This window comes from Perissodus microlepis, chromosome 9 (assembly GCF_051167445.1).
Source record: "Perissodus microlepis isolate ML-2025 ecotype Zambia chromosome 9, ASM5116744v1, whole genome shotgun sequence".
NCBI classification, from domain to species: Eukaryota; Metazoa; Chordata; class Actinopteri; order Cichliformes; family Cichlidae; genus Perissodus; species Perissodus microlepis.
This window is the reverse complement of record NC_140469.1, coordinates 19,019,214-19,033,014: the sequence shown is the minus strand read 5'-3', so window position 1 is coordinate 19,033,014 and position 13,801 is coordinate 19,019,214.

Here is a 13,801-nt window from a genome sequence, read left to right as displayed (position 1 = left end):
GGTATTATATTAATCGTGTGTGTGTGTGTATGTTTTTGGCACATTTGTGGTGTTCAAATGTAGAGAGTTCGGCACTAAATCAGGGTGCAGTGTTGGTTTTCACCCAATGTTCAGCTTCAAAGCTTCCACCCACCCACACACGCAGGGCTTGGGGTGCAGGTATGTCACCAGGGTGCAGGGGAGGCACTCCCCCTCTGTCCCCTTCTGGCCGCCTGTGCCTCAATTTTATTCTGCAACCTAGACATCCACATTACTCACACTCTCGCATAACACATACATATAGGGCCTTGGGGGTGGGCACGTTTTACAGCATCCAGAGGATGGTCATTGTACTCCAACCCACCTCTGGCGCTGGTGCCCTACCCTCAATTTTAAATGCATTTAGACACTGAGGGTTTTCGGGAGGAGCCGTGCTGCTCTCTGAGAGGAAGCTAGTACCATGCTCTCCTGAGTTTTAAATGCACTTTAGAACAGCACACAACAACATTACATATGAGCGGGCGTAGGGAGGTTTGAGGTCTTCACTCACCCCGGTTCTGTTAGCCGTCAGGGCTGGGGGGCTGGGAGGAGGTGCTGGCCGTCAGACTGGGGTCTGGGATGCGGGGCCTCCCTGCTACTGCAGATAAGGAGGTGGTCCGCTTGCCTCCACCCCAGAGAGAAGGGTTACATCTCCTGGGTCTAGGTGCGGCTTGCCCCTCTGGAGGCGGGGGTACCTGGACCTGGGATATAGAATATGTTTGGGGAGTGCGACTGTCTGTGCAGTGTCTATTTGTGTCTGTCTACACGTTGGGTGAGTGCCGAGTATTTGGTTGTGCATATGGGGGTGGGAATGCACGTCTGTGTCCGCGTGTGCCTGTTTGTCTGTGTCTATATGTCAGGTTGGGTCTTAGACTCAACCTCTCTGGGTACATCTCAGGCCCTCTAAAGTACGGAGGCCTGTCTCCCCTCACCACACTCCCTGCCGGTGGCTGATGCCCTTAGACGTTGGTGTGTTGGTGGTCCTTGTCATCTGGGGCTGGGCGCTCATGCATGTACCGGCTCACTCCTGGTGGCCGATTGGCGGGGCCGGGCGCCTGTGGCCCGGCTGGGCTCCTTCCGGGGGGTGGGATGCCCTCAGGCCTCTGGCCTCTGGGCCTGAAGCTCGGTCCTCTCTGGCACAGCTGGCTGCCGGCGGAGCCCGCGGGCACGCCACTGCAACCCCCTCTGGCCTCTGCTCCGTAGCTGCGGGGTGACCTCTCGTTTGGGGCTCTATTCAGCTCTTCCCAGGAGGGTGGCACGGTTCCCCCCCCCTTTGGTGGTCCTCCTCGGGTCCTTGTACTCTGGGGCCTCTGGATATCTGGGGCCTGGATCTCCTCCATACCTGCTTCATACCCTGGTGGACGGGGCTATGGCTCCCCACACTCCCTAGCAGATCGTTACATGGAGAAACCTTTGGAATACAAGCATGCTGATCCACACAGGTATGCACACAGGTGTACACACGGGTGTTCACAGACGCGGACTACACCTTTCTTGGCTGCTGCCTCAAAGCACATTGTGCGCTGTCTATCTTGCGTGCTGCACAATATCATTTATTATTTAGTATCTACTGTTATCTACTGCTAGCTAGTTTATTGTGATGGTGCTGTTTTTATTATGTTGCTCTTTGTTGTTTGCTTTCTCTTCTGTTTTTTTTCTCCATACAGGTGATCCAGGCGTTTTGTTTGTTTGTTTGTTTGTTTTTTCCTTTCTTCCCCCCCTTCTCACCGTCTCTTCTCCCCTTTGGTTTTCTTTCTCTCCCTCTCTTTCTTTCATTCTTTCTCCCTGTCCTATCCCCCAGTCACGTCTGTCCCGTTTGTAGCAACCGAAAATAAAATAACTACATAATTATAATAAAGGTCAATCAAATGGACCAATATGGCAAGGCCATGATGATCCACTTGGTAAAATAAATCCGCTTGGCATCTTTCTTGGCCTTAAGACAACAATTCTGATGGCTAAAGATCCAAACGGGACACAAAAAAAAAAAAAAAAAAAAAAAAAAAAGAATCTGTGTTATCCAGTCGGTCGTGAGTAGGTCAGTACAATAACAAACACCCTCCTGCTGGATACGTGCAGCAGGACACATGCAACTACCGGAGCACATTTTGCTTCTGAGCTCGAGGAAAACCTCACCTCGCACGTGGATGAAAATCTACTCCCGTGCAAGCTTCCTCACTTGTTGTGTTTCCAAAAAAGATAAATCAAACGTTTCCAGTTCTTTTCACTTTGTGAAAGCCCCACAAAAAACCTGAGTCACATTTACTTAATAATAGCAGCTTCTGGCACTTAGAAAGCAATACCATGGATGAATCATTTCTTTATGCAAATAAGACTTGGAAAAAGTGAGTTGATGCCTCATGACCTGGAGCAAATGTGGTAAACAAAAACAGAGACCGTATCAGTGTGACAGCATTTCATTTCAATTAGGTTTAATTAAATGTATTTTTTTGGGGTGTAATTAACAGTGCTCTTGATATTTTGGGGGTATTATATTAATCGTGTGTGTGTGTGTATGTTTTTGGCACATTTGTGGTGTTCAAATGTAGAGAGTTCGGCACTAAATCAGGGTGCAGTGTTGGTTTTCACCCAATGTTCAGCTTCAAAGCTTCCACCCAGCTGCCGAATTTATCTCTTCTTAGTTATGGCTGATTTGATGTGCAGTGTGGAGAAAAACAATGTACGATTTATCAGGAGTATTTGTGGAAATAACTGTATTTATAATAACAATAATAATAATAATGGACATGGTAACACTGTGGGCACACCAAGGACTTTTTAGTTTTGCTAGTGGTTTTGGCTCTAGGGTTTGGTTGCTTCACCACTTCGGCTGCGTGGCCATGACATTTGGTGAAGACAATCAGAGTCTTCAGGGGTCAAATCATAATGAGTCTGTTGATTCTCTGACTTTTATTCTAGCACCACAAACAGATTAAAGGCAGCAGTTATCCTGTTAAATATGTATCAACATCTACTTGTTGGATTCACACTATTTTTCGTAGTTATGTTATTGGTCCCCCAGAATCTCAGTATTATTACTCAGTTAAATACACTGCCCAGTGAAAAAAACAAAAGGCACCGCTTGTATTTAACTAACCAGAATTTATGCAGGGATCAATATGATTCAGCTGGCTGTTTAACCATAACTGAAGCAGTGAGAAGCTTCTCATTAAGAACTGTCCAGGTTTTAACTGTATTGTTAAAACCTGGAAGGTTATTGATGAACCGGCACCTTTGAGGAAGAAATGGTATTGGATAAAAATCCTGAGTGATCGTGACTGGATTTCACTTAAACATCTGGTCAAATTAAATAAAAACAGCAACAATAAACCTCATGGCCATGTTAAAAGTGATAGTAAGAGCATTTTCTCACAAACACACACACACTAAGAAAAGAACTGAAGGGATTGGGGTGTGTAGCTGTACAGCTGTGCAGCCTTAAGAAATCCACTGACGCTAATTGGAGAAATTGGTCTGATTAGTCCAGACTTTACCCTGTTCCAAAGTTATGGGGACATTAGGGTAAGAAGAGAGGCGGATTCAGTGATGCCACTGAATCCGCCTCTCTTCTTTTGCTTACCAAAATAATCCCAGGTCGAATACATGCCTTCATTAAAAGCTAAAGGTAGTCCAACAAAATTATAGAGTGCCTGACTTTTTGTTGTCTAAGCAGTGTACTTTAGAACATCGTGGATGGAAAACCTCAGTGATTCACTTTGAGCAAGCACTTGGAAACTCCTTTAACCAGAGGAATCCTGTTGACTCCTGCACGGTCTGAGAAAAAAGAACATATAAAATCTTTTTCACCTTCCTTTTTTTCATTTAAGGAACGTTTTGAAATTGTGATCTACAGTCATGTATTTGTGTCATTGCACCGAGGTTATTGTAATACCCTATTTATTGGCTCATCTCTTCTCTTTTACACCTCCAAGCAATACAAAATGCTCCAGCGAGCACGCTCACACTACTCCTATTTTCTTCTCTTTACATTGGTCCTGGTTGATTTTCAATCACGTTTTTAAAATTCTCACACTTGAAGCACTAAACAGACATGCTCCAGACTATATTATATATCAGCTTCTTGTTAAATGCACAGCTGTTTGCTATCTTCTCTCACAAGCTCAAAATCTATCAGTTTTCCCTCATACTGAAGACCATAGGAGAACAGAGCCTCTTAGTCTGTGCATCAAGGCAATGAAACAATTTAATGCTTCACCCCTTGTTAGCAGATTCGGTAGAATCCTTTTAAAGAACACAGTTGAAAACCTTTCTGCTTTATCACGCCTTCTGTTGAGATTCTTTTGGTATTTATATTTTTATCGATTTCTGCTAGGTATTTATTGCTTTGCACAGATAAAAAGCGCTATATAAATACATTTTGCTTGCTTTTTTATTCTATTTTAGCACGGTTCTCTATTGATATTAATTGTTGTATAGTAAGTGTGACTTTTTGTGAAAAGCACTTTGTAAATAAAGTTTATTTTACTTTAAATTTATAGCGAGATAATAAACAGCACAGCCTATAGACTGCAGAATGTGTTGTGAGCATAAGAGAAGAAAGGAGAGGTCTGCATTGTGACACAGCTTGAGCCTGTAGCTCATATATAACTAAAGGATGGCTCAGGGTCACATGATCCAGCTCCAAATAAAAGCATCATCAAAAAGAGGTTTTGAGATGAATCTTAAAGTAGTTGGATGCTTCTCTTTTGAACCCAAACTGGGAGTAGGGTCAAATATGCTCCCATTTTACTCTTGCGAACATAATCAAGAAAAACAAGGAAACTACACTCTAAAGTGCTCTATTGGCATCATACAGTTCTATGAGATCTTTAAAGGATGACTGAGTTTGATGATTTGAGGTTTGATGATTATGGGCTTTGAAGGATTTAAAAGTCTATCTGGGAGCAAATAACAAGGCGATCTTTGTTTGTAGTCCTTTACAGTACTTGCAGTGTTTTGGATTTTAATGAACCTCGTACACCAGATTTCCATTACTTCTTTTAGTGTTATAATTAATTGTAAACTAGATGGATTTCTGCAAATATATAGACATTCACGTGCCCATCAGGATAAATTATAATAACTCTGATGGTTCCCCTGCAGCAGCAAGTACAACCTCCTAAATGATGAGTATGATTGTACGGCACATAAAGTGATGGCAAATGTAGTGGAGAAATTTCTTACTCTGTGCCGTCACCATGTTATTGCACAATTTAAAAAATAAATCAGGCTTTTCATTTGATCTAGAACAGCCTGAGAATGAGTCTTTAAATAATACTATTAACTATGTATTATTAGATGTTAAAGTCCAGACTGCACATTCAAAGTGATTGGCTCTAAAAACGCCTTCACTGGGTAGAATGAGAAAAAAAATGGGTCTGATAACTGAATGGGTAAATATATATGTCACAGCTGCACTTTCTGAGAGTTGTTTATATTATAAAGCCATGCGTGAAAGTAAATTGAGGGTTAAAAAGTTTGCCTCCCTGGTTTTATTTCTGAGTATTTAGAGCAATGTCGATACATGCAGTAGGCTTGGACAAATACTGCATGTCATGATAAGAAGTGTCAAAGAAGAACTCTTTTCACCGCTTTCTTAAAAGACACTTAGACATCATTTCACAGATCCTCACTCATTCCTCTCCCTAAACACACTTTTGCTGTCCTAGAATGACATTCAGAGACTTTTCACTTTCCTGCTGTCCGTAGATAATGTCATCAGTCATATTTACTACACCCTAAATTCAGTGCTCCATGTGGTTAATGCAGATAAATCGCCCGAGCCTCACAGTTTCATAAAAGGGTGGGGGTGGGGAGGTCAAAAAGAGAAGGGTGCACCTACGGGGAGCTCCCCAAGGCCCCAAACTAACACCACCCCAGTAATCCAACAATAGTATTCTTCTCTGCCTCAGGACAAAAGGTTGTCTCAGGGAAGGAGTATGTGTATATTCCCCAAATGAATAAGTTTCTTTCTGTGTAATTCTTAGCTATCCAGGTGCCTGAGGATAAAAGCCTACAGCAGTGAGTGTGTGGGGGTGTGAGTGTGTAAATCAGTGCCTTTGCCTGAGCGTGCATGTGTTACATATGTGTTAATCTAGCAGAAATAAAACGTGTAGTGTCAGATACGTGTGACCTGAGATGACTGTGACACAAGGAAACACATTACATTTCTTAATGAAGACAGGAAGCTAATTTTTTTCAGTGAGTAATAGAGAGATGCTGTGGGATTTTAGATAGTGCTTCATGCTTCCTCTGACAGTAACATGTGCATTAATTTGAAGGCTGGAATCACGAGTCCTATGTTAGCTAATGCAGGGCCATAACAACCGTGAAAATGACTCGGCATATAGCAAATAGCTCCTAGCAACCAACAGTGTTGGCGCTGGTGTAGAGGAGGTCTCCGCCACGTCAGAAGATAAAGCAGGATGCCACAACACTTCAAATGAATAGCAGATCAAGCGTGTCATAGATTATGCCGTTAGACTGGGAGGGATTTTATTATAGCTAAAGGAGAGGGCTGCTGGAACAGCTGGCAAATTGATCTATCAAACTCAAGCTTGACAATTTTTTACCCCAATCCTGTGTGAAATTATGAAAGGAAACATCATAATCCACCCTCTCAGATAGCGGATTAAGACGGAAACAGTTTCAGCTTCATCCTATTTACCCCGTTTGCTCAGGTGTCAAAAATCATTGCGTTTCCCAAGTTCTCAGCTACACATTTGGGTAAGCGCCAAAGCGCTTTTAAGTTATTAATAAATCAATAGTAATAATAATAATAATGGTAAGTCAACTGTGGCATCCATCCATTTTTACTGGAAGATTAATCCGCAGTTTCTTTAATATTTCTCCAACTCTGCCTTCTTTTTTTTTCTCCCCTAACACTGCTTCAGTGTGTTGTCAATATTCTTCTGGATACCCTTCACCTTCTCAGTGGTGAACCCTTTCTGTGTGCCACGGAAGATGAAAGGGGATTCTGGGTTATAGACTGTATAAACCAGCTTAAAAGGTTGCCATAAAGGCCCTGACTCTACAGCCCGAGGGCGTGGCACCAGGATTCTAACTCACCCCTTTGTTCTTTAGTGCTCAGCTCTGAAATTGTTTCAGAGCAGCTCATAGCCAGATCCTACACACTTTCCGCTACACTGTGCTTATTTTCTGAGAGTATTCATGGCAAAACAGAAAGAATATGTTGGGCTTATACACAAATCCTAATTCAGAACCGCTGTCTCAAAAAAAAGCAACCCCTGCTATTGAGAGTGTTTTTATTTCTGAGATGGTGACTCACATGTAATGGTTGTTTAAAGGAGTAGTTTGATATTTAGAGGAAGATGCTCAATCGCTTTTCTTGTCAAGAGTAAAAAAGTTAGATGGTTGCCACTCTCATGTCTCTATGATAAATATGCAGCTTGAGCCAGTATTTGCTTAGTTTAGCTAAGCTTACAAACTGGAATTAAAGAAATAACATTTAAAAAAAGCTTAAAAGTGAGCATAGCCTTCTAAAGATGCAAAACTGACATCGAGCCTCTCGTCTTACTCTCAAACTATTGTTTTTTATGTTGCTACTTAAAATTGATCACCATTGCCCAAAATTTGATCTGCATCACGACCGCGACAAACATATAGCCACAGCTTCGAAGAGCTACCTTCAGTGACATGAACAATGAGTCCTACAGCTAAACTAAATACTAACACAGAGCCCTGATAGAGTCAGTCTGGAACACTGAGGTTAAATTCCCAAAAGCTTTGACTTTCTCCAAAATGTCTGGAACAACCTACCTGCCAAGTACCCTGAAACTTGTGCTCAAGAAAGAAGGGGCTGTCTTAAAGGAGAATATTGATTCTTTTGGCTTGTTTTTGCTGGTCATTGCAAGGAAAATGCATTAAAACAATGTTTGCAGTGCATTAAATAGCCTTCCTTGTTTGTTCGTTTGTTTGCTGAGCTACACTTATGATTTCTGATCTTCTCAGTGCTAAGCTTATTCCTGCCTTTGACCCTCTAATAGCTTTTCCACTTGAAAGCAGATGCTTCAGGTTCTTATCTTTCTTTTAAGGAAATTGCACAACAGTGGTAAGTACTCCATCTACAGGGGGGATGGTGGTTGTATTTTCAAGTGCTTTATGAGTTTTCTGCAGTCTGGTAAACAGTTCACAACCACAGTGTTGAATCAATGTCTGATAGGAACTGAACAATATGAGCTTTTAAAAAGATATTGTTTTGTTGCAGAGCTGGTGCATTGGACTGCACAGGTGCTGCCCCAACCCTACCGGGCCCACAGCTGTATATGTGGCACGTTTACACAAAAGCTCCATTCAAGCCAGCTTACACTACAAGTGTCACAAACAGCACAGTTCCAGCAGCCAATGAGCACCCTAATTACTCCCGGCTGTCTAATCAGATGTCATTCTAGACCAATCATAGCCGCTGCCTCAGTTGGCTGTTTTGTATGAGGGAGAAGAGTAATATATGAGTAGTAAGTGCTACGAATCCTCTGGATTCTTCATAGACAGTGAATAGGAGGACGACTCAGCATTAGAGCTGCTGTTAGAGGAATACGTGTGACTTACAGCTGATAAATCTGGTTGTCCTCCTTAGACAAGATGGGATTTTCTGCACATGCTGCATGCATAACAGAGATAAAGCTTCATTGTCAATAACATGTTTATGTTTCCAGGCAGGTCTTTTACTTTTTTAAGTTCTTCCTTTTTCATGTTTGTTATGAGATCTCTGTTCCACAATTCATACATGATTTTCATTTAGATTTTGTGAATTAAATCTAACATATTATCACGATTATTGTCCCTTTCTGTAGACCACAACAATTATCACTATCATAGTGAGTATTCACTCTGCTATTGGGACACATATATCTATGTACCATACTTGCCTATAATAAAACTCACTGACCTGTGGAATCACTTCTAATCACTAAAGAGAGAATCTTATTCATAACCTGCTTCCAAAAGAATCTCCTATTAGTGCCATTAAATTCAAATACATTCAAATACTGATGTTTCATATACTTGCCATATACATGTGATGCTATCATCAATATGGACCAAATGTTTCTGGCACTTTGTTGAACTTACGTCATAAAGAATTCAGGCAGTTCTGAAGGAACAGAAGAGCCAACCCAGTACTAGCAAAGTGCACTTAGAAATGGCAACTATTTATTGTAAAACTTTAACATTGTTGAACTATCCCCTGATGTTTCTTCACTTTAGCTTTTGTGGTGAATAAACACAGGATTGTAATTTGGAGTGGGTTTTTCCATGGGTAAGCTACTTTTCAAATTCAGCCTGGCTACCTGCTTTCCATTCTGCTTTGTGCTAAGCTAATCCAAAAACCTTTGGCAGAACTTTCACATTTAAAGGTCTGTGTTTTACTGAGTGTGGGTCTAATTATTTTATACGATGCCTTTCTTACAGCACCTGTTAAAGACTTACTTTCAATCATGCAACGTTTACCTGAAGCAACATCCCCTTGAGTTGTTTGTGGCTAAAGCTTAATGTTTAACGCGCTGTAGTGGGCTCATATCAGCAGAAGTACTGAACTCTGTGCTAAAGAACATTAGTGTGGGAAAAAAAGGACAGCCAAAGTTAAAAAGTAAACTCAACTTGTTTACTGTTCTCAGATGATTTCCACATGTCCCCGTTTACAAGGAAACCCACGTTTTTTTAATAACATGAGTTACGTTTGTACAAACGAGCAATACTATGTTAAAGTTTTCGTGAAAATATAACACGTTTTAACTCAAACTCAAACTCAAACTCAAAATGTAGCCAAATAAACTTGTCTAAGTCGTAAAAAAGCTGCAAGATAGTTAAACAAACAGCGATATTTTTTGCATTAGCATGTTTTTAAATCAAAATGTTGAGAGGGAAAGAAGAAAACATAGCTCAAACAGGGGCTCCTGATGTTTCATAGTTCAAAACCTTGATGTCACTGTGTGATTACACTACTCACGCCACTCACTCATGGGATTGTGAAAGTCATGGGATATGACAGAGATGTAAACAGTATGTCTCACACAGTCCTAAAAATGTCCTTGTTGGCATGGCCTGCACTTGTCAGAGCTGAGTCCTTTATTCCTCGTGAGCATTTGCTTTTCTTTCATTTGAAATGGTTTCCTTGGCCTTGAATCCCAGCGCTGCTTTTCATTTTTACACAGATTTTTTTTAGGATGTCACACAAAGCCTTAAAAACATTCGCCAATAAAATCAGATGTGGTGAAAAATAGTCTTTTACGTGAACACGAGCAGTTTTGTGGGTTTGCTTGTTTTTTGATGAGCAATTTGATCGTTGGATCATTGTTTAAATTATGCAAATGCATCACTCAGCCAATGAATAGATGAAAGATGATCAAAGATGTTTTAATATGATTCTTTTTATGGAGGATAATGGCAGTTCAGCCAAATGACACTTGACTGCAGCATCATGATGACTGCCTTAAAATACTGCTAAGGTTGATTTTATGTAGGGATCCATTTCTGTAATTTATGGCACGCTCTACCTATCAAGTGGAACACCTTTACTAATTATGTTATGACTTTTCAGCTTTCTTATCATTATGCGTGAGGGGTTATTGTACATTGCGTCTTTGATAAAGGCAGCAGTTATTGCTGGGTGTAATACAATACAGGGACAGGAAGCCCGTGTGACTGATCTATCATCTCTGATAACTTGTGATACTGTTAAGAGCATGAATTACTTTATCTGTAAGATAACATAAAAAAACAAGACTTAATCAGGAAAGTATGTTCAAAACACTGCAAGCAAGCTGTGTTTGAAGGAATATACAGTATGCAGTAGTGCAGTGTCCTCCTAGTGGTAGTTTAAGGCTTTCTCTTCAGTTTTTGCACATTAATAACCAGCAGATGGCGCCCACATGACAGTGAAGGGAAGTATAAATAGATTTACCCCCAGTTTCTTTCTTATGTACAGTAAGAAAAAAAGTGGGGAGACCACAGAACCAAGCTTCAGGCTGAAAGATCCAATCTTTGCACCTGCGTCTGACTGAACCAGAATGATTGTATCGATAAAGTGCATCACCTACTTAGCATTTTAGTTAGATGGCTCACTGGAGAATTAAATCAGGAGCTTTCTTATTATTGTTTCCGCAATACTTGCATGACTATGTTGCTGTAGCACCCAGACAAAAGCACATGTCCTTCATCTTTAGTTTGTCTGACACATTTATGAAAAAAAACCCAAACAAACAACTCTGACAGTACTGAAAAGGAAAATGCATGACGTGACTTTGTCAAAATTCAAAAGCCTCTGATACAATTGCTAATTACATATTTGTGTGCTTTCTGCAGCTGTGAACAAATGGGGGAATTTTGATGCCCGACTGCCACTTTGGAATTGCTGTTGTCAAAAACTTGCTTATTTTCAGGTGTAAACAGAGGCAGGAGTTATAAATCCTGAGCTAGCTTGCCCTTGGCTCGTTTTACAGATTCCAGCAGGGTCCACTGAGGTGACAGACATATTTGTCGATAACAGGTCTTCTGGTGGCCGGAGGGGTCAAAGAAAAGTGACTCTCCAGCGCTGAATCCAGAGTGTCTATTACCTGTGAATGAACTTCACTTTACAGGGATAACATGTTTTAAATGCACACTCAGTCTGCTGCTGCTGACAGTCTGAGTTTTTTCATGACAAACAGTTTTAATTGTTACAAAACTTTCTGTCACTCATAGTCGTGGCCAAACATTTTGGCAGTGGCACAAAGCTTGTGTTTCATGCACTTTCATCGCTGTGTCATTATTTATTTCACAAAAACTAAGCCAAAATGGAAAAGTAGACCCTATGATTTAGTAGCTTGGAGAACCGCTTTTAGCAGCAATAGCTTGAAGTAATGTTTTTCTGTATGACTTCATCAGTCTCTCCATTGTTGTGGAGAAATTCGGGGCCCGCTCTTTATTATAGCATTGCTTCCTTTCTTTGAGGTTTGTCAAAAATCATTAACGCACAGCCCTTGTAGGGTCTCACCACAGCATTTTTATCAGGTTGAGTTCTGGACTTTGAGTCATTGCAAGATCTTTAATCTTTTTCAGTCATTCTGTTGTGGATTTGCTGTGGTGTTTGGGATTGCTGTGCTGTTTGACCCAATTTCAACCAAGCTTTAGATATCAGACAGATGTCCTCACATTTGACTCTGAATACTTTGGTATACAGAGGAGTTCATAGACGGCATAGTGACTAAAAGATACCTGGGTGCTCTAGCTGCAAAGCAAGCTGAAATGATCACCCCTCGACCTCTGTGCAGTTGATATGAGGTGTTTGGTTTTCTCCAAATGTGATACTGTGCATTATGGCCAAACATCACCACTATGGTCTCAACTTTCCAAAGGATATGTCAGAGGTCTTGTGGTTTGTTCAGATAAAAAGTTAAATATTATATGTTGCTGTTGCTGAGGCTGTATGTTAATAAACATTAAACCTGTTGAGGACCAGATGATTTTATTTTGTTATGTCCTGATATATACAACCTTATCACTGTATTGCTGTCTATTGTTTTATATTATTTACTCTCTTTCTATTAAAAGCAAGATAGTCCCCCTTTGCTGTTAGATGAGCACGTTCATTGTTTTCTACTTAGAGTGTCATTATCATCCCTTTAAAAGTAATTGTTCCTCATAGAACTATTACACTTGGCAGTTTACAGGGCAATTTAAATCATGAAACAAGCAAAATGCTAATGGTCTTTGGCTATCCGGTAATTGCAGGCAATTACTACAAAAGTTCTCTTGTTATTTAATTGCAGATAATGAAATCACGAGATGATAATTTCAGTGAATATTCATATCAGAAACCCTACTTTGGCTGTCAAGTGGACGAGCTTGACGTCACTACAGTTTTAGTAGAAAAACCTTTCATCTCAGCCTGAACATATCAGTTTAATAATATTTTTTTAATGTGTATATTCTACATATCCATCAGCCACTTATGCTTGCAGCACATTTAGATCATCATACATTCAAATCTGCAAGTGAAAAACTGAAAGGATCACATTTTTCTTTATGTTCTGCTAATAAGTCAGTTCAACCACACTGACATACTGCAGTGAGACTCCAAAAGGAGCACAATGTTCATCTTTGCCTGAGTACTTGTGTCTCTCTTGGCTGGTAAAAGCCCCTAAGGTGGCACTGAATCCAGAAAGTCAAACAGATACTTTAAGATCCTCTCCAAGCAAATATACCAGCCTGTGTGTGTGTGTGTGTGTGTGTGTGTGTGTGTGTGTGTGTGTGTGTGTGTGTGTGTGTGTGTGTGTGTGTGTGTGTGTGCACAGTCTATCATTATCATCCTGAGCAAACAGAAGGAAAAAAGCTAAACTGAGACATGTTATCCATGTCACGTACCAGAACACAAATTATCAAAGTCCTTGAGACAGAACAAAGTTTGAGGAAATGAATGATAGTACTTTAATAGATTAAAGAGGAATAAAGATGATTTTGCTCTTTAATCAACTTAGAGGTTATTAACAGATCGAGGAGATTACTTGTGTTAAGAACAGTCATTGGAAAATTGAAAATTATGTCTTGTGGGGACTCTCATTCTCTGCTAATTAAAAGTGGAGCCTTTTAGCCTAGGGTTTGAAATAATACGTTACAATTTGCTGGAATAATTCTTTTCATATGTCAATTGTCTTGACTAAAAGCAGGCCGAGGCATTGTTCTGAAAGGTGAGTACGCATCAGTGCCAAGGAAGTCAGCTCCAACAAGAATCAGCAGTTTAATGAACATTTTTTATTGGAACCTGCAGTTATATGTTTTTCACAGA